General features: G+C 44.3%; 1 pseudogene; it reads left to right on the top strand.

Annotated features, from left to right (window-relative positions):
• The first annotated feature begins 5,649 nt into the window (after positions 1 to 5,649).
• On the top strand, positions 5,650 to 14,996 carry LOC123726723 (homeobox protein EMX1-like; annotated as a pseudogene).
• The last annotated feature ends 4,642 nt before the right edge of the window (positions 14,997 to 19,638 follow it).

The following is a 19,638-nucleotide window of genomic DNA, read 5'->3' as shown; positions in this document are numbered from 1 at the left end:
TTTTCCTAGGGAGTTTTTCCTAGCCACCGTGCTTCTTTCACATGCATTGCTTGCTGTTTGGGGTTTTAGGCTGGGTTTCTGTACAGCACTTTGAGATATCAGCTGATGTACGAAGGGCTATATAAATACATTTGATTTGATTTTGATTTGATGGGGGTGTAAATGGATGGGTGGGTGGGTGGGTGGGTGGATGGGGGGTATAAATGGGTGGGCGTATAATGTGAAACGTCTAGCAACTCAAAAGGTCGCGAGTTCGAATCTCATCACGGACAACTTAAGCATTATAGCTAATTAGAAACTTTTCAATTACTTACTACTTTTAAGCTACTTTGTAACTACTTAGCATGTTAGCTAACCTTTCACCTAACATTAATCCTAACCTTAACCCTTTAACCTAATCCTGCCCCTAAAGTTAGCCACCTAGCTAGAATTCGCAACATATCATTCGTTTTTGCTATTTCATGACATATCAAGCATTTTACAAATTCGTAACGTATAACACATTTATAAATTCGCAACATATTGTCGTTTTACAAATTTGTAATATATAATACGAATTGTAATTTGTAACATATCATACGAAATGGGTGACGGACAGCCACAAATTAATACATAAAACATAATCATACCAACTGGAGTGTTCTCGGATTTACGTACAGAAATAATACGAAATACTCTTGAGACCAGGTTGGATAGAAGGGTTGCTGGCCCAGCAGCAGCTTGAAAACTCTCACATACAGCACATTATGAAATCTTGCCTGGGTTTGTTTACATGATGTTTGGGTTTGTTTTCGTGGCTCCTACAGTTAGATTTTTTTCATCATCACAAATAATGTTAATGAGATTTACGGAGTCTGGCTTTGAACTCAATGGCTGTGTTTAAGAGCATTTAAGGCTCTTAACAACCAATGAGAATGTTGTTCTACAGCATAGTTCCGTCGGTAATGATTTTCTAATGCCTCACTCTGAGCATTAGAGCATATTTAGGGGAGAGACTTATTAACTTTACAAGTTAATAGTGTAACATCATGAAAGCTAAAACCCATAGGCTACATAGGTCCTTGGAGGAATACACCACAAACTGCCCGCGAATTCTGTAATATCTTGGGAAATTACGAAATTATTCATGACCAGAATTCCCAATTAATTGTCAGTCGGTACAGTGCAGAGCTGAACAGCTGTAGTGATAAACGGACCTCCATGTGTTGTGACTACAGCCACTGGCATCAGTGATTGAAATGTCTCCACTGAAACAACCGTTTTTAGTTAATATATTATCAGCCGAGACGCGATATAGTTTCTTATTAAACCCATGAGAGTAGTCTAACCTACACTTAACCTTCCCGCGGTGACTGCATGTCTGAGTTCATCGAGGCTTGAATTTCGATAAAATCTCAAATTAATCTACGCCCTATTTTACTATATTCGTGCCCTGGAATCCACAATAACCATAGCCATCTGAAATCAAATAAAAGTATAGCCCTATAGAAAAAATATATATATATTTTGAAGGTAGGCCAATCTATGTTTCTTTCTCCGAAAGAAAAGTGTTCATGTCAATTCCATAAAATAGCCTACACCAGATGCACATGTCCAGCAATAATGACCATAAAATAGCCTACACCAGATGCACATGTCCAGCAATAATAACCATAAAGTGTGAAAAAAATGTGTGAAAATTATTATTATTTTTTTTTTTAAACAAAATGATCTTGTTAGCCTATCCGTTCTTGAATATGAGGTTTCCACAATAACACTGTAGGTACTCATACTTATCATATAATGATGATAATTATAACACATTATAGTAATTAACTATAGATCTATTAATTTTAAAAAAATCTCAAAGTCAATCTCAGCTATATATTCCTACGACGGTCCGTTTCAGGCCTGCTCCACTACTTGATCAACTCTTACCTGGCCGATGGAGGTTAGAATTCACCTATTTGGGCTATTAGGTCATGTTATATTAATGAAGGCGATATAAGCGGTATGAAAGGTCATGTTATTAAATGAATGAGGGCGATATAAGCGGTATGAAAGGTCATGTTATTAAATGAATGAGGGCGATATAAGCGCTCATAGGCCTACCTGTATTCCCAAACAAACAAGGTTTCGATCTTCGTCAGGTCATAAGCGACTTTTTTCGGCCCTGCACCCCACTAAAGGATGTACGTTTGATCACACTCGCCTGGCGATATAAGAGGTATGAAAGGTAACGTTATTAAATGAATGAAGGCGATATAAGAGGTGCCGTATTGCAATGAATATGTATAATATAGGCTTGCTTAGTCAGTCTGTCTGCTATGAGGATTATAGTTCCCTTTTCTGCATTACGCCTCATTATCACGCTGTTGAGATTTCCAAATTAGTCTTTACTTATCCAAGGGCCTGTACTTCTGATTTTAAAAAGCTTGTTTCCGCTTTAGAAAACTGAGAGGGAATCTAATATCACATAAACACACAGTCATAGTAATTAGAAGTAATAACAACACACAGTCATAGTAATTAGAAGTAATAACAACACACAGTCATAGTAATTAGAAGTAATAACAACACACAGTCATAGTAATTAGAAGTAATAACAACACACAGTCATAGTAATTAGAAGTAATAACAACACACAGTCATAGTAATTAGAAGTAATAACAACACACAGTCATAGTAATTAGAAGTAATAACAACACACAGTCATAGTAATTAGAAGTAATAACAACACACAGTCATAGTAATTAGAAGTAATAACAACACACAGTCATAGTAATTAGAAGTAATAACAACACACAGTCATAGTAATTAGAAGTAATAACAACACACAGTCATAGTAATTAGAAGTAATAACAACACACAGTCATAGTAATTAGAAGTAATAACAACACACAGTCATAGTAATTAGAAGTAATAACAACACACAGTCATAGTAATTAGAAGTAATAACAACACACAGTCATAGTAATTAGAAGTAATAACAACACACAGTCATAGTAATTAGAAGTAATAACAACACACAGTCATAGTAATTAGAAGTAATAACAACACACAGTCATAGTAATTAGAAGTAATAACAACACACAGTCATAGTAATTAGAAGTAATAACAACACACAGTCATAGTAATTAGAAGTAATAACAACACACAGTCATAGTAATTAGAAGTAATAACGACACACAGTCATAGTAATTAGAAGTAATAACAACACACAGTCATAGTAATTAGAAGTAATAACAACATCACAACAAGATGGTTACATCACTTTGACAGATCTCTCTTCAGAACCCACCCCTGTCAGCGGTCTTGGTGCGGGGAAGGGAAGGGTCTGAGGAGACCCCTGTCAGCGGTCTTGGTGCGGGGAAGGGTCTGAGAGACCCCTGTCAGCGGTCTTGGTGCGGGGAAGGGTCTGAGGAGACCCCCAGTCAGCGGTCTTGGTGCGGGGAAGGGTTCTGAGGAGACCCCCCTGTCAGCGGTCTTGGTGCGGGGAAGGGTCTGAGGAGACCCCTGTCAGCGGTCTTGGTGCGGGGAAGGGTCTGAGGAGACCCCCTGTCAGCGGTCTTGGTGCGGGGAAGGGTCTGAGGAGACCCCCTGTCAGCGGTCTTGGTGCGGGGAAGGGTCTGAGGGAGACCCCCTGTCAGCGGTCTTGGTGCGGGGAAGGGTCTGAGGAGACCCCCTGTCAGCGGTCTTGGTGCGGGGAAGGGTCTGAGGAGACCCCTGTCAGCGGTCTTGGTGCGGGGAAGGGTCTGAGGAGACCCCCTGTCAGCGGTCTTGGTGCGGGGAAGGGTCTGAGGAGACCCCCTGTCAGCGGTCTTGGTGCGGGGAAGGGTCTGAGGAGACCCCTGTCAGCGGTCTTGGTGCGGGAAAGGGTCTGAGGAGACCCCTGTCAGCGGTCTTAGTGCGGGGAAGGGTCTGAGGAGACCCCCAGTCAGCGGTCTTGGTGCGGGGAAGGGTCTGAGGAGACCCCCTGTCAGCGGTCTTGGTGCGGGGAAGGGTCTGAGGAGACCCCCTGTCAGCGGTCTTGGTGCGGGGAAGGGTCTGAGGAGACCCCTGTCAGCGGTCTTGGTGCGGGGAAGGGTCTGAGGAGACCCCCTGTCAGCGGTCTTGGTGCGGGGAAGGGTCTGAGGAGACCCCTGTCAAGCGGTCTTGGTGCGGGGAAGGGTCTGAGGAGACCCCTGTCAGCGGTCTTGGTGCGGGAAGGGAAGGGTCTGGGGGAGACCCCCTGTCAGCGGTCTTGGTGCGGGGAAGGGTCTGAGGAGACCCCTGTCAGCGGTCTTGGAGCGGGGAAGGGTCTGAGGAGACCCCTGTCAGCGGTCTTGGTGCGGGGAAGGGTCTGAGGAGACCCCCTGTCAAGCGGTCTTGGTGCGGGGAAGGGAAGGGGTCTGAGGAGACCCCTGTCAGCGTCTTGGTGCGGGGAAGGGTCTGAGGAGACCCCCTGTCAGCGGTCTTGGTGCGGGGAAGGGTCTGAGGAGACCCCTGTCAGCGGTCTTGGTGCGGGGAAGGGTCTGAGGAGACCCCCTGTCAGCGGTCTTGGTGCGGGGAAGGGTCTGAGGAGACCCCTGTCAGCGGTCTTGGTGCGGGAAGGGAAGGGGTCTGAGGAGACCCCTGTCAGCGGTCCTGGTGCGGGGAAGGGTCTGAGGAGACCCCCTGTCAGCGGTCTTGGTGCGGGGAAGGGTCTGAGGAGACCCCCTGTCAGCGGTCTTGGTGCGGGGAAGGGTCTGAGCAGACCCCTGTCAGCGGGTCTTGGTGCGGGGAAGGGTTCTGAGGAGACCCCTGTCAGCGGTCTTGGTGCGGGGAAGGGTCTGAGGAGACCCCCTGTCAGCGGTCTTGGTGCGGGGAAGGGGTCTGAGGAGACCCCTGTCAGCGGTCTTGGTGCGGGAAAGGGTCTGGGGGAGACCCCTGTCAGCGGTCTTGGTGCGGGGAAGGGTCCATCGGAGAAAACCCTTGTCAGCGGTCTTGGTGCGGGAAGGGTCTGAGGAGACCCCTGTCAGCGGTCTTGAGTGCGGGGAAGGGTCTGAGGAGACCCCCTGTCAGCGGTCTTGGTGCGGGGAAGGGTCTGAGGAGACAGGAGGAAACCTAGACACGTCGGGATGGAGCACCAGAAGCACTACGACATAAGAAGCGTTTGACATATTTTTAATAAGCATATTATTGATATTGTAGGCTACGCTTTAATGAATGGATAAAGTACTGTCATCCTCCAGCGTGTTGGCTAAAACAACACTGGTTTCATTATACATCATTTTTGGTGTGATAGTCAATATCAGGACAAGAAATGTGAATTTTTACTGGTGTTGTCTTTGCAGAATGAGCCCAAACATAAAATCCGCGGAGGAAACACTATTTGGTTTCATATGAAGCTATTGTTTGCTATATGACTTGCTGCACGTCGTCTCTAACTCTAAATCCACACGCCAGGTACATCAGAGAACTCATTGGCACGTGTTACTCTTCCAATCAGCGCAATCTATTATAACATTGCTGCGCTTGCGCACATCTCAGTCCTCCCGGTTCAAAAGAACTGTTGATTTCTCCTCGTGTCCTCCCGGTGCGCGTGCGTGGATCTCACCTCCCTAAACGCAAGGTGCTCGAGGTTCCCGTTCACAACGTCGGTCCCGTGGGGCTCTACCGTAACCGTTCGGTGTTCACTATGACTTTTGAGGGAAGCATTTTTTTTTTTTACTGGAACAAATAGGAATTTACAAGACCGATTGTGTTTTATTCTGGATTTCACTACCTGTGAAGTGAAGAAGATGTTTTCGTCGGTGAGTAAACGTTGTTTTATGATAGAATCATTGGTGGCTAAAGAAAACCTTCAAACTACGGAAGATCCCATCCGACCGACGGCACTGACTTATTCCAACCCGACTGACGCGTTCGTGAACGGGTACCAGAGTCCCACCGGCAGGTCTCTGTATCAGAACCCGGAGCTGGTGTTCCCTGGAGTCGGTCAACCACCCGGGCTGACCATGAACCCCCCACCAGCTAGAAGGGGGCCACCTACAACACCCTGCACACTTCTTTGGGACGCAACACCGAGACCCTCTTAACTTCTACCCATGGGATTTACGAAACAGGTTCTTCGGGTACAGATTTCAAGGTAAAGGATTGGAAAGAGTGTGTGTGTGTGTGTGTGTGTGTGTGTGTGTGTGTGTGTGTGTGTGTGTGTGTGTGTGTGTGTTTAAAAAAATGTAATTGAATAATTTCTCAGTCTTAATACTTAGGCCTATCAATAATTATAACTAATGTCAAGCTAATCAAGTTCCAGGTTAATGGATAAATGAACACCTCTGGCTGGTCTGCTTGTACTTTTAACAATAAGGACTAAACTGTGACCTACACTGCAGAGATGTCAATTTAAAACAGACTAATGATTGACAACAATTAGGCTGGTAATAATAGCGGGGTTAATCATTCATTTCCATGTATGTTAATCATCAGTTCATGTTTGTCTTTATTACAAGCTGATTGTGGTGTTATGGGACTAGGGATGCATAGGCTTTATAAGTCAACTTTTTTTCAGCCACAGGTGAACATAAACAATACCTAGAGTGGATATGAGGTAGAGTACTTATGGAAAACATTTCCACCTTCCGTTTCCCCCCCTTTGGTTACACGTTGGTAAAAGGGATGTTTACGTTGCTCGTTGAACTCCCAGCCTTCGTCACCGTATCGTCACCGTATCGTCACCGTAGCAACAAATGAATACATAAACTGTTACAGCAGGATAAATAAGAGGTATGGGACGATAAGGTTGTGACATTTATTATTAATATGTTTTACTGTCAAATGGACTTCAGCAAGGCTATGTTTATTTATTATATAGGCTGTATACTCTTATAAGTTATATTTAATGTAGATATTGGGAATATATGGTCCTAAAGTGGTTCATACAGCGCCCTCGGAAAGTATTCAGACGCCACTTGACTTTTTCAACATTTTTGTTCAATTACAGTCTTATTCTAAAATGGATTAAATGTTTGTTTTCTTCCCCCTGGACAATCTACACACAATAGCCCATAATGACAAAGCAAAAACAGTTTTGAGAAATGTTTTGTCATTATGGGAAATTGTGTGTAGATTGATCAGGAAAACACCCCTATTTAATCCATTTTGGAATAAGGCTGTAATGTAACATAAATGTGGAAAAAGTCAAGGGGTCTGAATACTTTCTGAATGCACTGTATGGTCCTAAAGCGGCCTATATAGTACTAAAGCGCCTTTAACTCTGCTTTATACTTTATAATGTAATCAAAGTTTAAAATCGAAACAAGGACTATTTGTTCAGTCTGCAGAACACATCAAATTGCTGATGAGTAATAATATGGAAGTCGACATGACAAAGTGAAGGTAAATTGTGTTATTGACCGTCTCATCTCCCGTTACCTCGTTTTGGCATACGTTTTGGCGTGCACTTGTGGTGCATCAAATATCTATTATAAGCAGAGAAAATATTCCGTTAAGGTGACAGGTAATTACATACAAAATTAAGAGCATTAAAAGAAGAATGCTAAACATCAAAATCACTCCATTTGGAAAAATGTGATGTCGTGTCAGAAACTTCCGTTTGCTTTATAAGGTTAATATCAGTGTATTTGTATAACATTTATACATGTATTATAGCCTAATCCAATTAAATGTGACTAGGCTATGATAGAATATGTAGGAGTCTGTAGTTTTTATTACAAGTTTAGTTTACTAGGGTCCAGATGAATGGAGCGCAAACCTAAAGCAGTCTATTTCCCCACGTCTGGAAAGGCTTCCCGGCACACACCGGGCCACAAGGCAATCTGTAAAGGAAATATTGTCTTTGTTACGCGGTCAATCCCACTGCGAATTTATCCAAACCAAACCACTATTTTATCTGAGTGAGTGCGAAAATCGTAATTATTTTCTACCCAAACGTTCAAACCAGAATTTTGTTTCAGAATCTAGCCATATTTTTTTTTTAGGTTGTAAAAAACCACACTTTTAAATAGACTATATGGTTTATATGCATCAGTAAACTCGATTAATTTAATATGTTTATAATAATTTAACGTATTGGCCTAATTTTCATTTATGATAAAAGATTAATGTCATTATTCTCAATATAAAGTAGACTAATAATATTGTTAAATTATTAAAAAAAATATATGTATATTGTCACACAGTCCTATTTGGAACGATATCAAATTGACAGTTTAAATTGACCCCTACGTCGATATGGACTCAACACATGCAGAAGAGTTATATAAAGTCTTCATAGACTATTTAAAACTACATAAAGAGTTTATAAACTAGCCTCAAACCAAAAGGGCAAATAATAATTTGAATTAGTTTAAGATCCCTCTCTGCCTTGTGTTGTGTTGTTTTCCACCTCACTGCAGAGCAAAACGCTACTGGTGTTGCTATGTTCTAATTGCTTCAATCAAATCAATTCAATTCAATTCAAGGGGTTTTTATTGGCATGGGAAACACATGTTAACATTGCCAAAGCAAGTGAGGTAATATACAAAAGTGAAATAAACAATAAAAATGAACAGTAAACATTACACTCACAGAAGGTCCAAAAGAATAAAGACATTACAAATGTCATATCTAAACCGCAGTGTGATTCTCCCCCTCTCTCTCTCTCCGTCTCGGTCATCACTAGTTACCACAGCTACAAAGTCATAAACGATATAGTTCATTTTGACTTTGTGGATGTGGTAACTAGTGGAAACCCCTCTCTCTCTCTCTCTCTCTCTGCCCACAGGAAACGATGTTTCCCAAGAAAGCCAGCTCCTCCACCGCCCATTCGCCCGAAAACCCAAGCGCATCCGCACCGCGTTCTCCCCGTCGCAGCTCCTGCGGCTCGAGAGGGACGTTCGAGAATAATCATTACATAGTAGGAGCCGAGAGGAAACAGCTGGCCAACAGTCTCAATCTGTCTGAAACACAGGTGAGATACGCTACTAAAATACCCTATATGAAATATGTATATGGCACACAGTTCAGGAACAGGCCTACATAAATTAATTGAATAAATTCCAGCCCAAACTCATTCGGAGTTGATAAATTCATGTCAGCTTCTTAATTGAAATAAAATATCTTGAAGAACTTTTAATTAAAACTTGTTATAAATAAAGAATATGATTATATGTTTTTTTCAAAATACAAGTGGTGGGACCCTTTAGTGTTCTGTTGCGCAGGCGTTTTGTTGCGCGGCGTTCTGTTGCGCGGCGTTTTGTTGCGCGGCGTTTTGTTGCGCGGCGTTCTGTTCTGTTGCGCGGCGTTCTGTTGCGCAGCGTTCTGTTCTGTTGCGCGGCGTTCTGTTGCGCGGCGTTCTGTTCTGTTGCGCAGCGTTCTGTTCTGTTGCGCGGCGTTCTGTTGCATAGCTTCGTGAAATGAAGATTTAAAAATGTATTTTAAATATTATTAACATTATCATTTTTAATATTCAATTATAATTCGTATTCGGGTTTAATATGATAATTATTAGGCTATTGAAACATTGGGCTTATTCATTATTAGCTCTACTGAAAAAGATTCGATTTTTCCTGCAAGCCTACATAGGACAAATATTGGCACATATTTTTATGTTGAAATTAGTCAACTGTTAGCGATAGGGCCTATGATAGAAAATTGGACTATTACAATTTATTGTCAAGCTCAGTGAATCATTTTACTAAATCATAAGGTAAAAGGGCTTGTCAGCCTGTGATTTCCATTTCTGATGCGTTTTCATTGGAACAATAGTTTTTATTCTAAACTCAGCAAAAAAGAAACGCCCATTTTTCAGGACCCTGTCATTCAAAGATAATTCGTGAAAATCCAAATATCTTCATTGTAAAGCATTTAAGCACTGTTTCCCATGCATGTTCAATGAACCATGAACATTTAATGAACATGTACCTGTGGAACGGTCGTTAAGACACTAACAGCTTACAGAACGGTAGGCAATTAAGGTCACAGTTATGAAAACTTAGGACACTAAAGAGGCCTTTCTACCGACTCTGAAAAACACCAAAAGAAAGATGGCCAGGGTCCCTGCTCATCTGAGTGAACGTGCCTTAGGAATGCTGCAAGGAGGCATGAGGACTGCAGATGTGGCCAGGGCAATAAATTGCAATGTCTGTACTATGAGACGCCTAAGACAGCGCTACAGGGAGACAGGATGGACAGCTGATCATCCTCGCAGTGGCAGACCACGTGTAACAACACCTGCACAGGATCGGTACATCCAAACATCACACCTGCGGGACAGGTACAGGATGGCAACAACAACTGCTCGAGTCACACCAGGAACGCACAATCCCTCCATCAGTGCTCAGACTGTCCGCAATAGGCTGAGAGAGGCTGGACTGAGGCTTGTAGGCCTGTTGTAAGGCAGGTCCTCACCAGACATCACCGGCAACAACATTGCCAATGGGCACAAATCCACCGTCCACTGGACCAGACAGGCCTGGCAAAAAGTGCTCTTCACTGACAAGTCGCGGTTTTGTCTCACCAGGGGTGATGGTCGGATTGTGTTTATTGTCGAAGGAATGAGCGTTACACCGAGGCCTGTACTCTGGAGCGGGATCAATTTGGAGGTCCTGACATGACCCTCCAGCATGACAATGCCACCAGCCATACTGCTCGTTCTGTGCGTGATTCCTGTAAGACAGGAATGTCAGTGTTTTGCCATGGCCAGCGAAGAACCCGGATCTCAATCCCATTGAGCACATCTGGGACCTGTTGGATTGGAGGGTGAGGGCTAGGCCATTCCCCAGAAATGTCCGGGAACTTGCAGGTGCCTTGGTGGAAGAGTGGGGTAACATCTCACAGCAAGAACTGGCAAATCTGGTGCAGTCAATGAGGAGGAGATGCACTGCAGTACTTAATGCAGCTGGTGGCCACACCACATACTGACTGTTACTTTAGATTTTGACCCCCCTTGTTCAGGGACATATTATTCAATTTCTGTTCATCACATATCTTTGAAACTTGTTCAGTTTATGTCTCAGTTGTTGAATCTTGTTAAGTTCATTCAAATATGTAAACACGTTAAGTTTGCTGAAAATAAACGCAGTTGACAGTGAGAGAACGTTTCTTCTTTTGCTGAGTTTAGTTTGCTAATCTAGTTTGTTAATCTAGGCTGTTAATCTAGCCTGCTAATCTAGTCATCTGAACAAAAAATATATATCTAATTTTTAGTTACAGCATAAAGCATCAATGTACGTGAAATAGTGACGCATATAGTCTACGGTGAAATACTGACACGTCCATTCGGGAAGTGTTCAGACCCCTTGACTTTTTCCACATTTTGTTACGTTACAACCTTATTCTAAAATGGATTAAGTCGTTTTTTCCCTCATCAATCTACACACAATACCCCATAATGACATCACAATACCCCATAATGACATCACAATACCCCATAATGACATCACAATAACCCATAATGACAAAGCAAAAACAGATCAATCTTTTTTTGCACATTTATTAAAACATAAAAAACTGAAATATCAAATTTACATATTCATATTCAGACCCTTTACTCTGGTCTGATGAAACCAAGATTGAACTCTTTGGCCTGAATGCCAAGCGTCACGTCTGGAGGAAACCTGGCACCATCCCTACGGTGAAGCATGGTGGTGGCAGCATCATGCTGTGGGGATGTTTTTCAGCGGCGGACTGGGAGACTAGTTAGAATCGAGGGAAAGATGAAATGGTGAGAAAAGTACAGAAAGATCCTTGATGAAAACCTGCTCCAGATCGGTCAGAACCTCAGACTGGGGTGAAGGTTCTCCTTCCAACAGGACAACGACCTTAAGCACACAGCCAAGACAATGCAGAAGTGGCTTCGGGACAAGTCTCTGAATGTCCTTGAGTGGCCCAGCCAGAGCCCGGACTTGAACCCGATCAAACATCTCTGGAGAGACCTGAAAATAGCTGTGCAGTGACGCTCCCCATCCAACCTGACAGAGCTTGAGAGGAACTGCAGAGAAGAATGGGAGAAACTCCCCAAATACAGGTGTGCCAAGCTTGTAGCGTCATACCCAAGAAGACTCGAGGTTGTAATCGCTGCCAAAGGTGCTTCAACAAAGTACTGAGTAAAGGGTCTGAATAATTACGTAAATGTGATATGTATTTTAATTTTTAATACATCTGCAATCATTTTCTAAAATCTGTTTTTCTGCATTGTGTTGAGATTGATGAGTGAATAAAAACAATCCATTTTAGAATAAGGCTGTAATGTACCAAAATGAGGAAAAAGCCAAGGGGTCTGAATACTTCCCGAAGGCACTGCATAAACAGTAGATTCTCCTAATAATAAATCCTATCCGGAAAAACGAGCAGAGACAGCTCCCTAGCGACAGCATCCTAGCGACAGCTCCCTAGCGACAGCATCCCTAGCGACAGCATCCTAGCGATAGCTACCTAGCGACAGCTCCCTAGTGAACAGTGGAAGAGAATCACAATGTCAAGTTAATCATTTGGTTTCACCAAAGGATTTATTATTAGGAGAATCTAAAAAGGCCACTATAGCAATAAAGGACAAATAGGGCTGCCATCTAAGAAATATTGTTGTTGAAATAGTATAAATGCAAAAAGTTGTTGAATGCAAAAAGCGTCATAACTTCCTATTCATTAATGGTTAAGTAAGGTTGCTTACAGTTAAACCAAACTTCCTGAGGATATCACGGTGAAAGGAATCTGCACTCACATCAATAGGATCCTAATTACAACATGAGTCACAAACGTCTGAAGTCTAAATAAAACTTGTCAGGGTTGAGTGTTGCTTGTAAACTTGTGAGGGTTTAGTGTTGCTTGTAAACTTGTCAGGGTTGAGTGTTGCTTGTAAGACTTGTCAGGGTTGAGTGTTGCTTGTAAGAACTTGTCAGGGTTGAGTGTTGCTTGTAAGACTTGTCAGGGTTGAGTGTTGCTTGTAAGACTTGTCAGGGTTGAGTGTTGCTTGTAGGACTTGTCAGGGTTGAGTGTTGCTTGTAAGACTTGTCAGGCTTGAGTGTTGCTTGTAAGACTTGTCAGGGTTGAGTGTTTCTTGTAAACTTGTCAGGGTTGAGTGTTGCTTGTAAGACTTGTCAGGGTTGGAGTGTTGCTTGTAAGACTTGTCAGGGTTGAGTGTTGCTTGTAAGACTTGTCAGGGTTGAGTGTTGCTTGTAAGACTTGTCAGGGTTGGAGTGTTGCTTGTAAGACTTGTCAGGGTTGAGTGTTGCTTGTAAGACTTGTCAGGGTTGAGTGTTGCTTGTAAGACTTGTCAGGGTTGAGTGTTGCTTGTAAGACTTGTCAGGGTTGAGTGTTGCTTGTAGGACTTGTCAGGGTTGGAGTGTTGCTTGTAAGACTTGTCAGGCTTGAGTGTTGCTTGTAAGACTTGTCAGGGTTGAGTGTTTCTTGTAAACTTGTCAGGGTTGAGTGTTGCTTGTAAGACTTGTCAGGGTTGAGTGTTGCTTGTAAGACTTGTCAGGGTTGAGTGTTGCTTGTAAGACTTGTCAGGTTGAGTGTTGCTTGTAAGACTTGTCAGGGTTGAGTGTTGCTTGTAAGACTTGTCAGGGTTGAGTGTTTCTTGTAAGACTTGTCAGGGTTGAGTGTTTCTTGTAAACTTGTCAGGGTTGGGTGTTGCTTGTAAGACTTGTCAGGGTTGAGTGTTGCTTGTAAGACTTGTCAGGGTTGAGTGTTTCTTGTAAACTTGTCAGGGTTGGGTGTTGCTTGTACAGTTTTTGACTTGTCAGGGTTGAGTGTTTCTTGTAAACTTGTCAGGGGTTTGTTCGACTGTCAGTTGAGTGTTTCTTGTAAACTTGTCAGAGTTGAGTGTTTCTTGTAAACTTGTCAGGTTGAGTGTTTCTTGTAAACTTGTCAGGGTTGAGTGTTTCTTGTAAACTTGTCATTCTAATATGTAGCCTACAGTATTGGTGTCGAGAGTAGGAAAGCCATTCAACCAGCTTTGTGTACAGAGGCTGAGAGGCCTGTTGTTGCAGGGTCTTGCAGGGTCTTGCAATCGTAATGCTATGATTGTTTTTTAGTATTATACCTTTTTGTGTACATTTCACAAGAAACAATTCTGAAATTGTGTATCCAAGTTAGAGTTATATAGGCATAGAGGGGCTTGTATAACCCTCCAATAAAATACAACCTTCTCTGTCTTCCTCTCCAGGTGAAGGTGTGGTTCCAGAACATAGATAGATATCTCTAATGTCCCCCTGTCTTCCTCTCCAGGTGAAGGTGTGGTTCCAGAACATAGATAGATATCTCTAATGTCCCCTGTCTTCCTCTCCAGGTGAAGGTGTGGTTCCAGAACATAGATAGATATCTCTAATGTCCCCTGTCTTCCTCCCCAGGTGAAGGTGTGTGTTCCAGAACATAGATAGATATCTCTAATGTCCCCCTGTCTTCCTCTCCAGGTGAAGGTAGGGTTCCAGAACATAGATAGATATCTCTAATGTCCCCCTGTCTTCCTCCCCAGGTGAAGGTGTGGTTCCAGAACATAGATAGATATCTCTAATGTCCCCCTGTCTTCCTCTCCAGGTGAAGGTGTGGTTCCAGAACATAGATAGATATCTCTAATGTCCCCCTGTCTTCCTCTCCAGGTGAAGGTGTGGTTCCAGAACATAGATAGATATCTCTAATGTCCCCCTGTCTTCCTCTCCAGGTGAAGGTGTGGTTCCAGAACATAGATAGATATCTCTAATGTCCCCCTGTCTTCCTCTCCAGGTGAAGGTGTGGTTCCAGAACATAGATAGATATCTCTAATGTCCCCCTGTCTTCCTCTCCAGGTGAATGTGTGGTTCCAGAACATAGATAGAATATCTCTAATGTCCCCCTGTCTTCCTCTTCAGGTGAAGGTGTGGTTCCAGAACAGGAGGACTAAGTACAAGAGACAGAAGATGGAGGAGGGGCCTGACAGTCATCAGAATAAGAACGGACACCACCACATCAACAGATGGAGGCTTGTCACTGAGCAGGGCAGCTCCGAGGACATCGACGTCGGACTGGACTAAGACCCCAACCCCTGGGCCTCTGCCCTACCCTCCTGGACGCCCCTGTACCCCCTTAACCCCTGGCCTGATTCCCATTTTGCAACACAAGAGGACCAACGTTAACCCTAGTTATTATGTAAAGTTATAAGTATAATGACATGTTACAAGAAAAATAGATTTTTATGTTACTTGACTTTGCATCCATCCTAAATAATGATCTCATGTCTGATCTGTGTAGGTGGTGTTCCATCCTACAGCTTCTCTGATCTGTGTAGGTGGTGTTCCATCCTACAGCTTCTCTGATCTGTGTAGGTGGTGTTCCATCCTACAGCTTCTCTGATCTGTGTAGGTGGTGTTCCATCCTACAGCTTCTCTGATCTGTGTAGGTGGTGTTCCATCCTACAGCTTCTCTGATCTGTGTAGGTGGTGTTCCATCCTACAGCTTCTCTGATCTGTGTAGGTGGTGTTCCATCCTACAGCTTCTCTGATCTTTTCCATGTCTGATCTAGGTGGTGTTCCTTCCAGACTACATTGCCGACACATGCCAGACATCTAGTCAGACAGGAACAGCACCACGATCATCTAGTCAGACAGGAACAGCACCATGATCATCTAGTCAGACAGGAACAGCACCGTGATCATCTAGTCAGACAGGAACAGGAACAGCACCATGATCATCTAGTCAGACAGGAACAGCACCACGATCATCTAGTCAGACAGGAACAGCACCGTGATCATCTAGTCAGACAGGAACAGCACCACGATCATCTAGTCAGACAGGAACAGCACGCGATCATCTAGTCAGACAGGAACAGCACCACGATCATCTAGTCAGACAGGAACAGCACCACGATCATCTAGTCAGACAGGAACAGCACCGTGATCATCTAGTCAGACAGGAACAGGAACAGCACCATGATCATCTAGTCAGACAGGAACAGCACCATGATCATCTAGTCAGACAGAACAGCACCGTGATCATCTAGTCAGACAGGAACAGGAACAGCACCATGATCATCTAGTCAGACAGGAACAGAGAACAGCACCACGATCATCTAGTCAGACAGGAACAGGAACAGCACCATGATCATCTAGTCAGACAGGAACAGCACCATGATCATCTAGTCAGACAGGAACAGCACCATGATCATCTAGTCAGACAGGACAGGAACAGCACCATGATCATCTAGTCAGACAGGAACAGGAACAGCACCACGATCATCTAGTCAGACAGGAACAGCACCATGATCATCTAGTCAGACAGGAACAGCACCATGATCATCTAGTCAGACAGGAACAGCACCATGATCATCTAGTCAGACAGGAACAGGAACACACCATGATCATCTAGTCAGACAGGAACAGCACCGTGATCATCTAGTCAGACAGGAACAGGAACAGCACCACGATCATCTAGTCAGACAGGAACAGCACCATCATAAATGATCATCTAGTCAGACAGGAACAGCACCATGATCATCTAGTCAGACAGGAACAGGAACAGCACCGCGGATCATCTAGTCAGACAGGAACAGCACCGCGATCATCGGGTCAGACAGGAACAGGAACAGCACCATGATCATCTAGTCAGACAGGAACAGCACCATGATCATCTAGTCAGACAGGAACAGGAACAGCACCACGATCATCTAGTCAGACAGGAACAGCACCACGATCATCTAGTCAGACAGGAACAGAACAGCACCACGATCATCTAGTCAGATCAGGAACAGCACCATGATCATCTAGTCAGACAGGAACAGAACGCACCATGATCATCTAGTCAGACAGGAACAGCACCACGATCATCTAGTCAGACAGGAACAGCACCATGATCATCTAGTCAGACAGGAACAGGAACAGCACCACGATCATCTAGTCAGACAGGAACAGCACCCCACGATCATCTAGTCAGACAGGAACAGGAACAGCACCACGATCATCTAGTCAGACAGGAACAGCACCATGATCATCTAGTCAGACAGGAACAGCACCATGATCATCTAGTCAGACAGGAACAGGAACAGCACCACGATCATCTAGTCAGACAGGAACAGCACCACGATCATCTAGTCAGACAGGAACAGGAACAGCACCACGATCATCTAGTCAGACAGGAACAGCACCATGATCATCTAGTCAGACAGAGGAACAGCACCATGATCATCTAGTCAGACAGGAACAGGAACAGCACCATGATCATCTAGTCAGACAGGAACAGCACCATGATCATCTAGTCAGACAGGAACAGCACCACGATCATCTAGTCAGACAGGAACAGCACCATGATCATCTAGTCAGACAGGAACAGACACACACGATCATCTAGTCAGACAGGAACAGGAACAGCACCATGATCATCTAGTCAGACAGGAACAGGCACCACGATCATCTAGTCAGACAGGAACAGGAACAGCACCATGATCATCTAGTCAGACAGGAACAGCACCATGATCATCTAGTCAGACAGGAACAGCACCAGATCCTCTAGTCAGACAGGAACAGCACCATGATCATCTAGTCAGACAGGAACAGCACCATGATCATCTAGTCAGACAGGAACAGCACCATGATCATCTAGTCAGACAGGAACAGAGCACCATGATCATCTAGTCAGACAGGAAACAGCACCATGATCATCTAGTCAGACAGGAACAGCACCATGATCATCTAGTCTAGACAGGAACAGCACCATGATCATCTAGTCAGACAGGAACAGCACCATGATCATCTAGTCAGACAGGGACAGGAACAGCACCATGATCATCTAGTCAGACAGGAACAGCACCATGATCATCTAGTCAGACAGGAACAGGAACAGCACCACACCCCCCATGATCATCTAGTCAGACAGGAACAGGAACAGCACCATGATCATCTAGTCAGACAGGGACAGGAACAGCACCACGATCATCTAGTCAGACAGGAACAGGAACAGCACCATGATCATCTAGTCAGACAGGAACAGCACCACGATCATCTAGTCAGACAGGAACAGCACCATGATCATCTAGTCAGACAGGAACAGCACCATGATCATCTAGTCAGACAGCAACAGGAACAGCACCATGATCATCTAGTCAGACAGGAACAGGAACAGCACCATGATCATCTAGTCAGACAGGAACAGCACCATGATCATCTAGTCAGACAGGAACAGGAACAGCACCACGATCATCTAGTCAGACAGGAACAGCACCATGATCATCTAGTCAGACAGGAACAGGAACAGCACCATGATCATCTAGTCAGACAGGAAACAGCACCATGATCATCTAGTCAGACAGGAACAGCACCACGATCATCTAGTCAGACAGGGACAGGAACAGCACCATGATCATCTAGTCAGACAGGAACAGGAACAGCACCATGATCATCTAGTCAGACAGGAACAGCACGCGACGAACAGCACCATGATCATCTAGTCAGACAGGAACAGCACCATAATCATCTAGTCAGACAGGAACAGCACCATGATCATCTAGTCAGACAGGAACAGCACCATGATCATCTAGTCAGACAGGAACAGCACCGCGATCATCTAGTCAGACAGGAACAGGAACAGCACCATGATCATCTAGTCAGACAGGAACAGCACCATGATCATCTAGTCAGACAGGAACAGGAACAGCACCACCATCATCTAGTCAGACAGACACAGCACCATGATCATCTAGTCAGACAGGAACAGAGCACCACGATCATCTAGTCAGACAGGAACAGGAACAGCACCACGATCATCTAGTCAGACAGGAACAGCAACCGTGATCATCTAGTCAGACAGGGACAGGAACAGCACCACGATCATCTAGTCAGACAGAAACAGGAACAGCACCACGATCATCTAGTCAGACAGGAACAGCACCCTGATCATCTAGTCAGACAGGGACAGGAACAGCACCATGATCATCTAGTCAGACAGGAACAGCACCATGATCATCTAGTCAGACAGGAACAGCACCATGATCATCTAGTCAGACAGGAACAGGAACAGCACCATGATCATCTATTCAGACAGGAACAGCACCATGATCATCTAGTCAGACAGGAACAGCACCATGATCATCTAGTCAGACAGGAACAGGAACAGCACCACGATCATCTAGTCAGACAGGAACAGGAACAGCACCACGATCATCTAGTCAGACAGGAACAGCACCACGATCATCTAGTCAGACAGGAACAGGAACAGCACCATGATCATCTAGTCACACAGGAACAGCACCATGATCATCTAGTCAGACAGGAACAGGAACAGCACCACGATCATCTAGTCGGACAGGGACAGGGAACAGCACCACGATCATCTAGTCAGACAGGAACAGGAACAGCACCATGATCGTCTAGTCAGACAGGAACAGCACCACAATCATCTAGTCAGACAGCAACAGGAACAGCACCATGATCATCTAGTCAGACAGGAACAGCACCATGATCATCTAGTCAGACAGGGACAGCACCACGATCATCTAGTCAGACAGGAACAGGAACCCCATCATGATCATCTAGTCAGACAGGAACAGCACCATGATCATCTAGTCAGACAGGAACAGCACCATGATCATCTAGTCAGACAGGGACAGGAACAGCACCACGATCATCTAGTCAGACAGGAACAGGAACAGCACCATGATCATCTAGTCAGACAGGGACAGGAACAGCACCACGATCATCTAGTCAGACAGGAACAGGAACAGCACCACGATCA

The sequence above is a fragment of the Salmo salar genome, chromosome ssa01 (genome assembly GCF_905237065.1).
Source record: "Salmo salar chromosome ssa01, Ssal_v3.1, whole genome shotgun sequence".
Taxonomy (NCBI): domain Eukaryota; kingdom Metazoa; phylum Chordata; class Actinopteri; order Salmoniformes; family Salmonidae; genus Salmo; species Salmo salar.
Note: the sequence above shows the minus strand (reverse complement) of the source record. Positions and strands in the feature narration are given on the sequence as shown.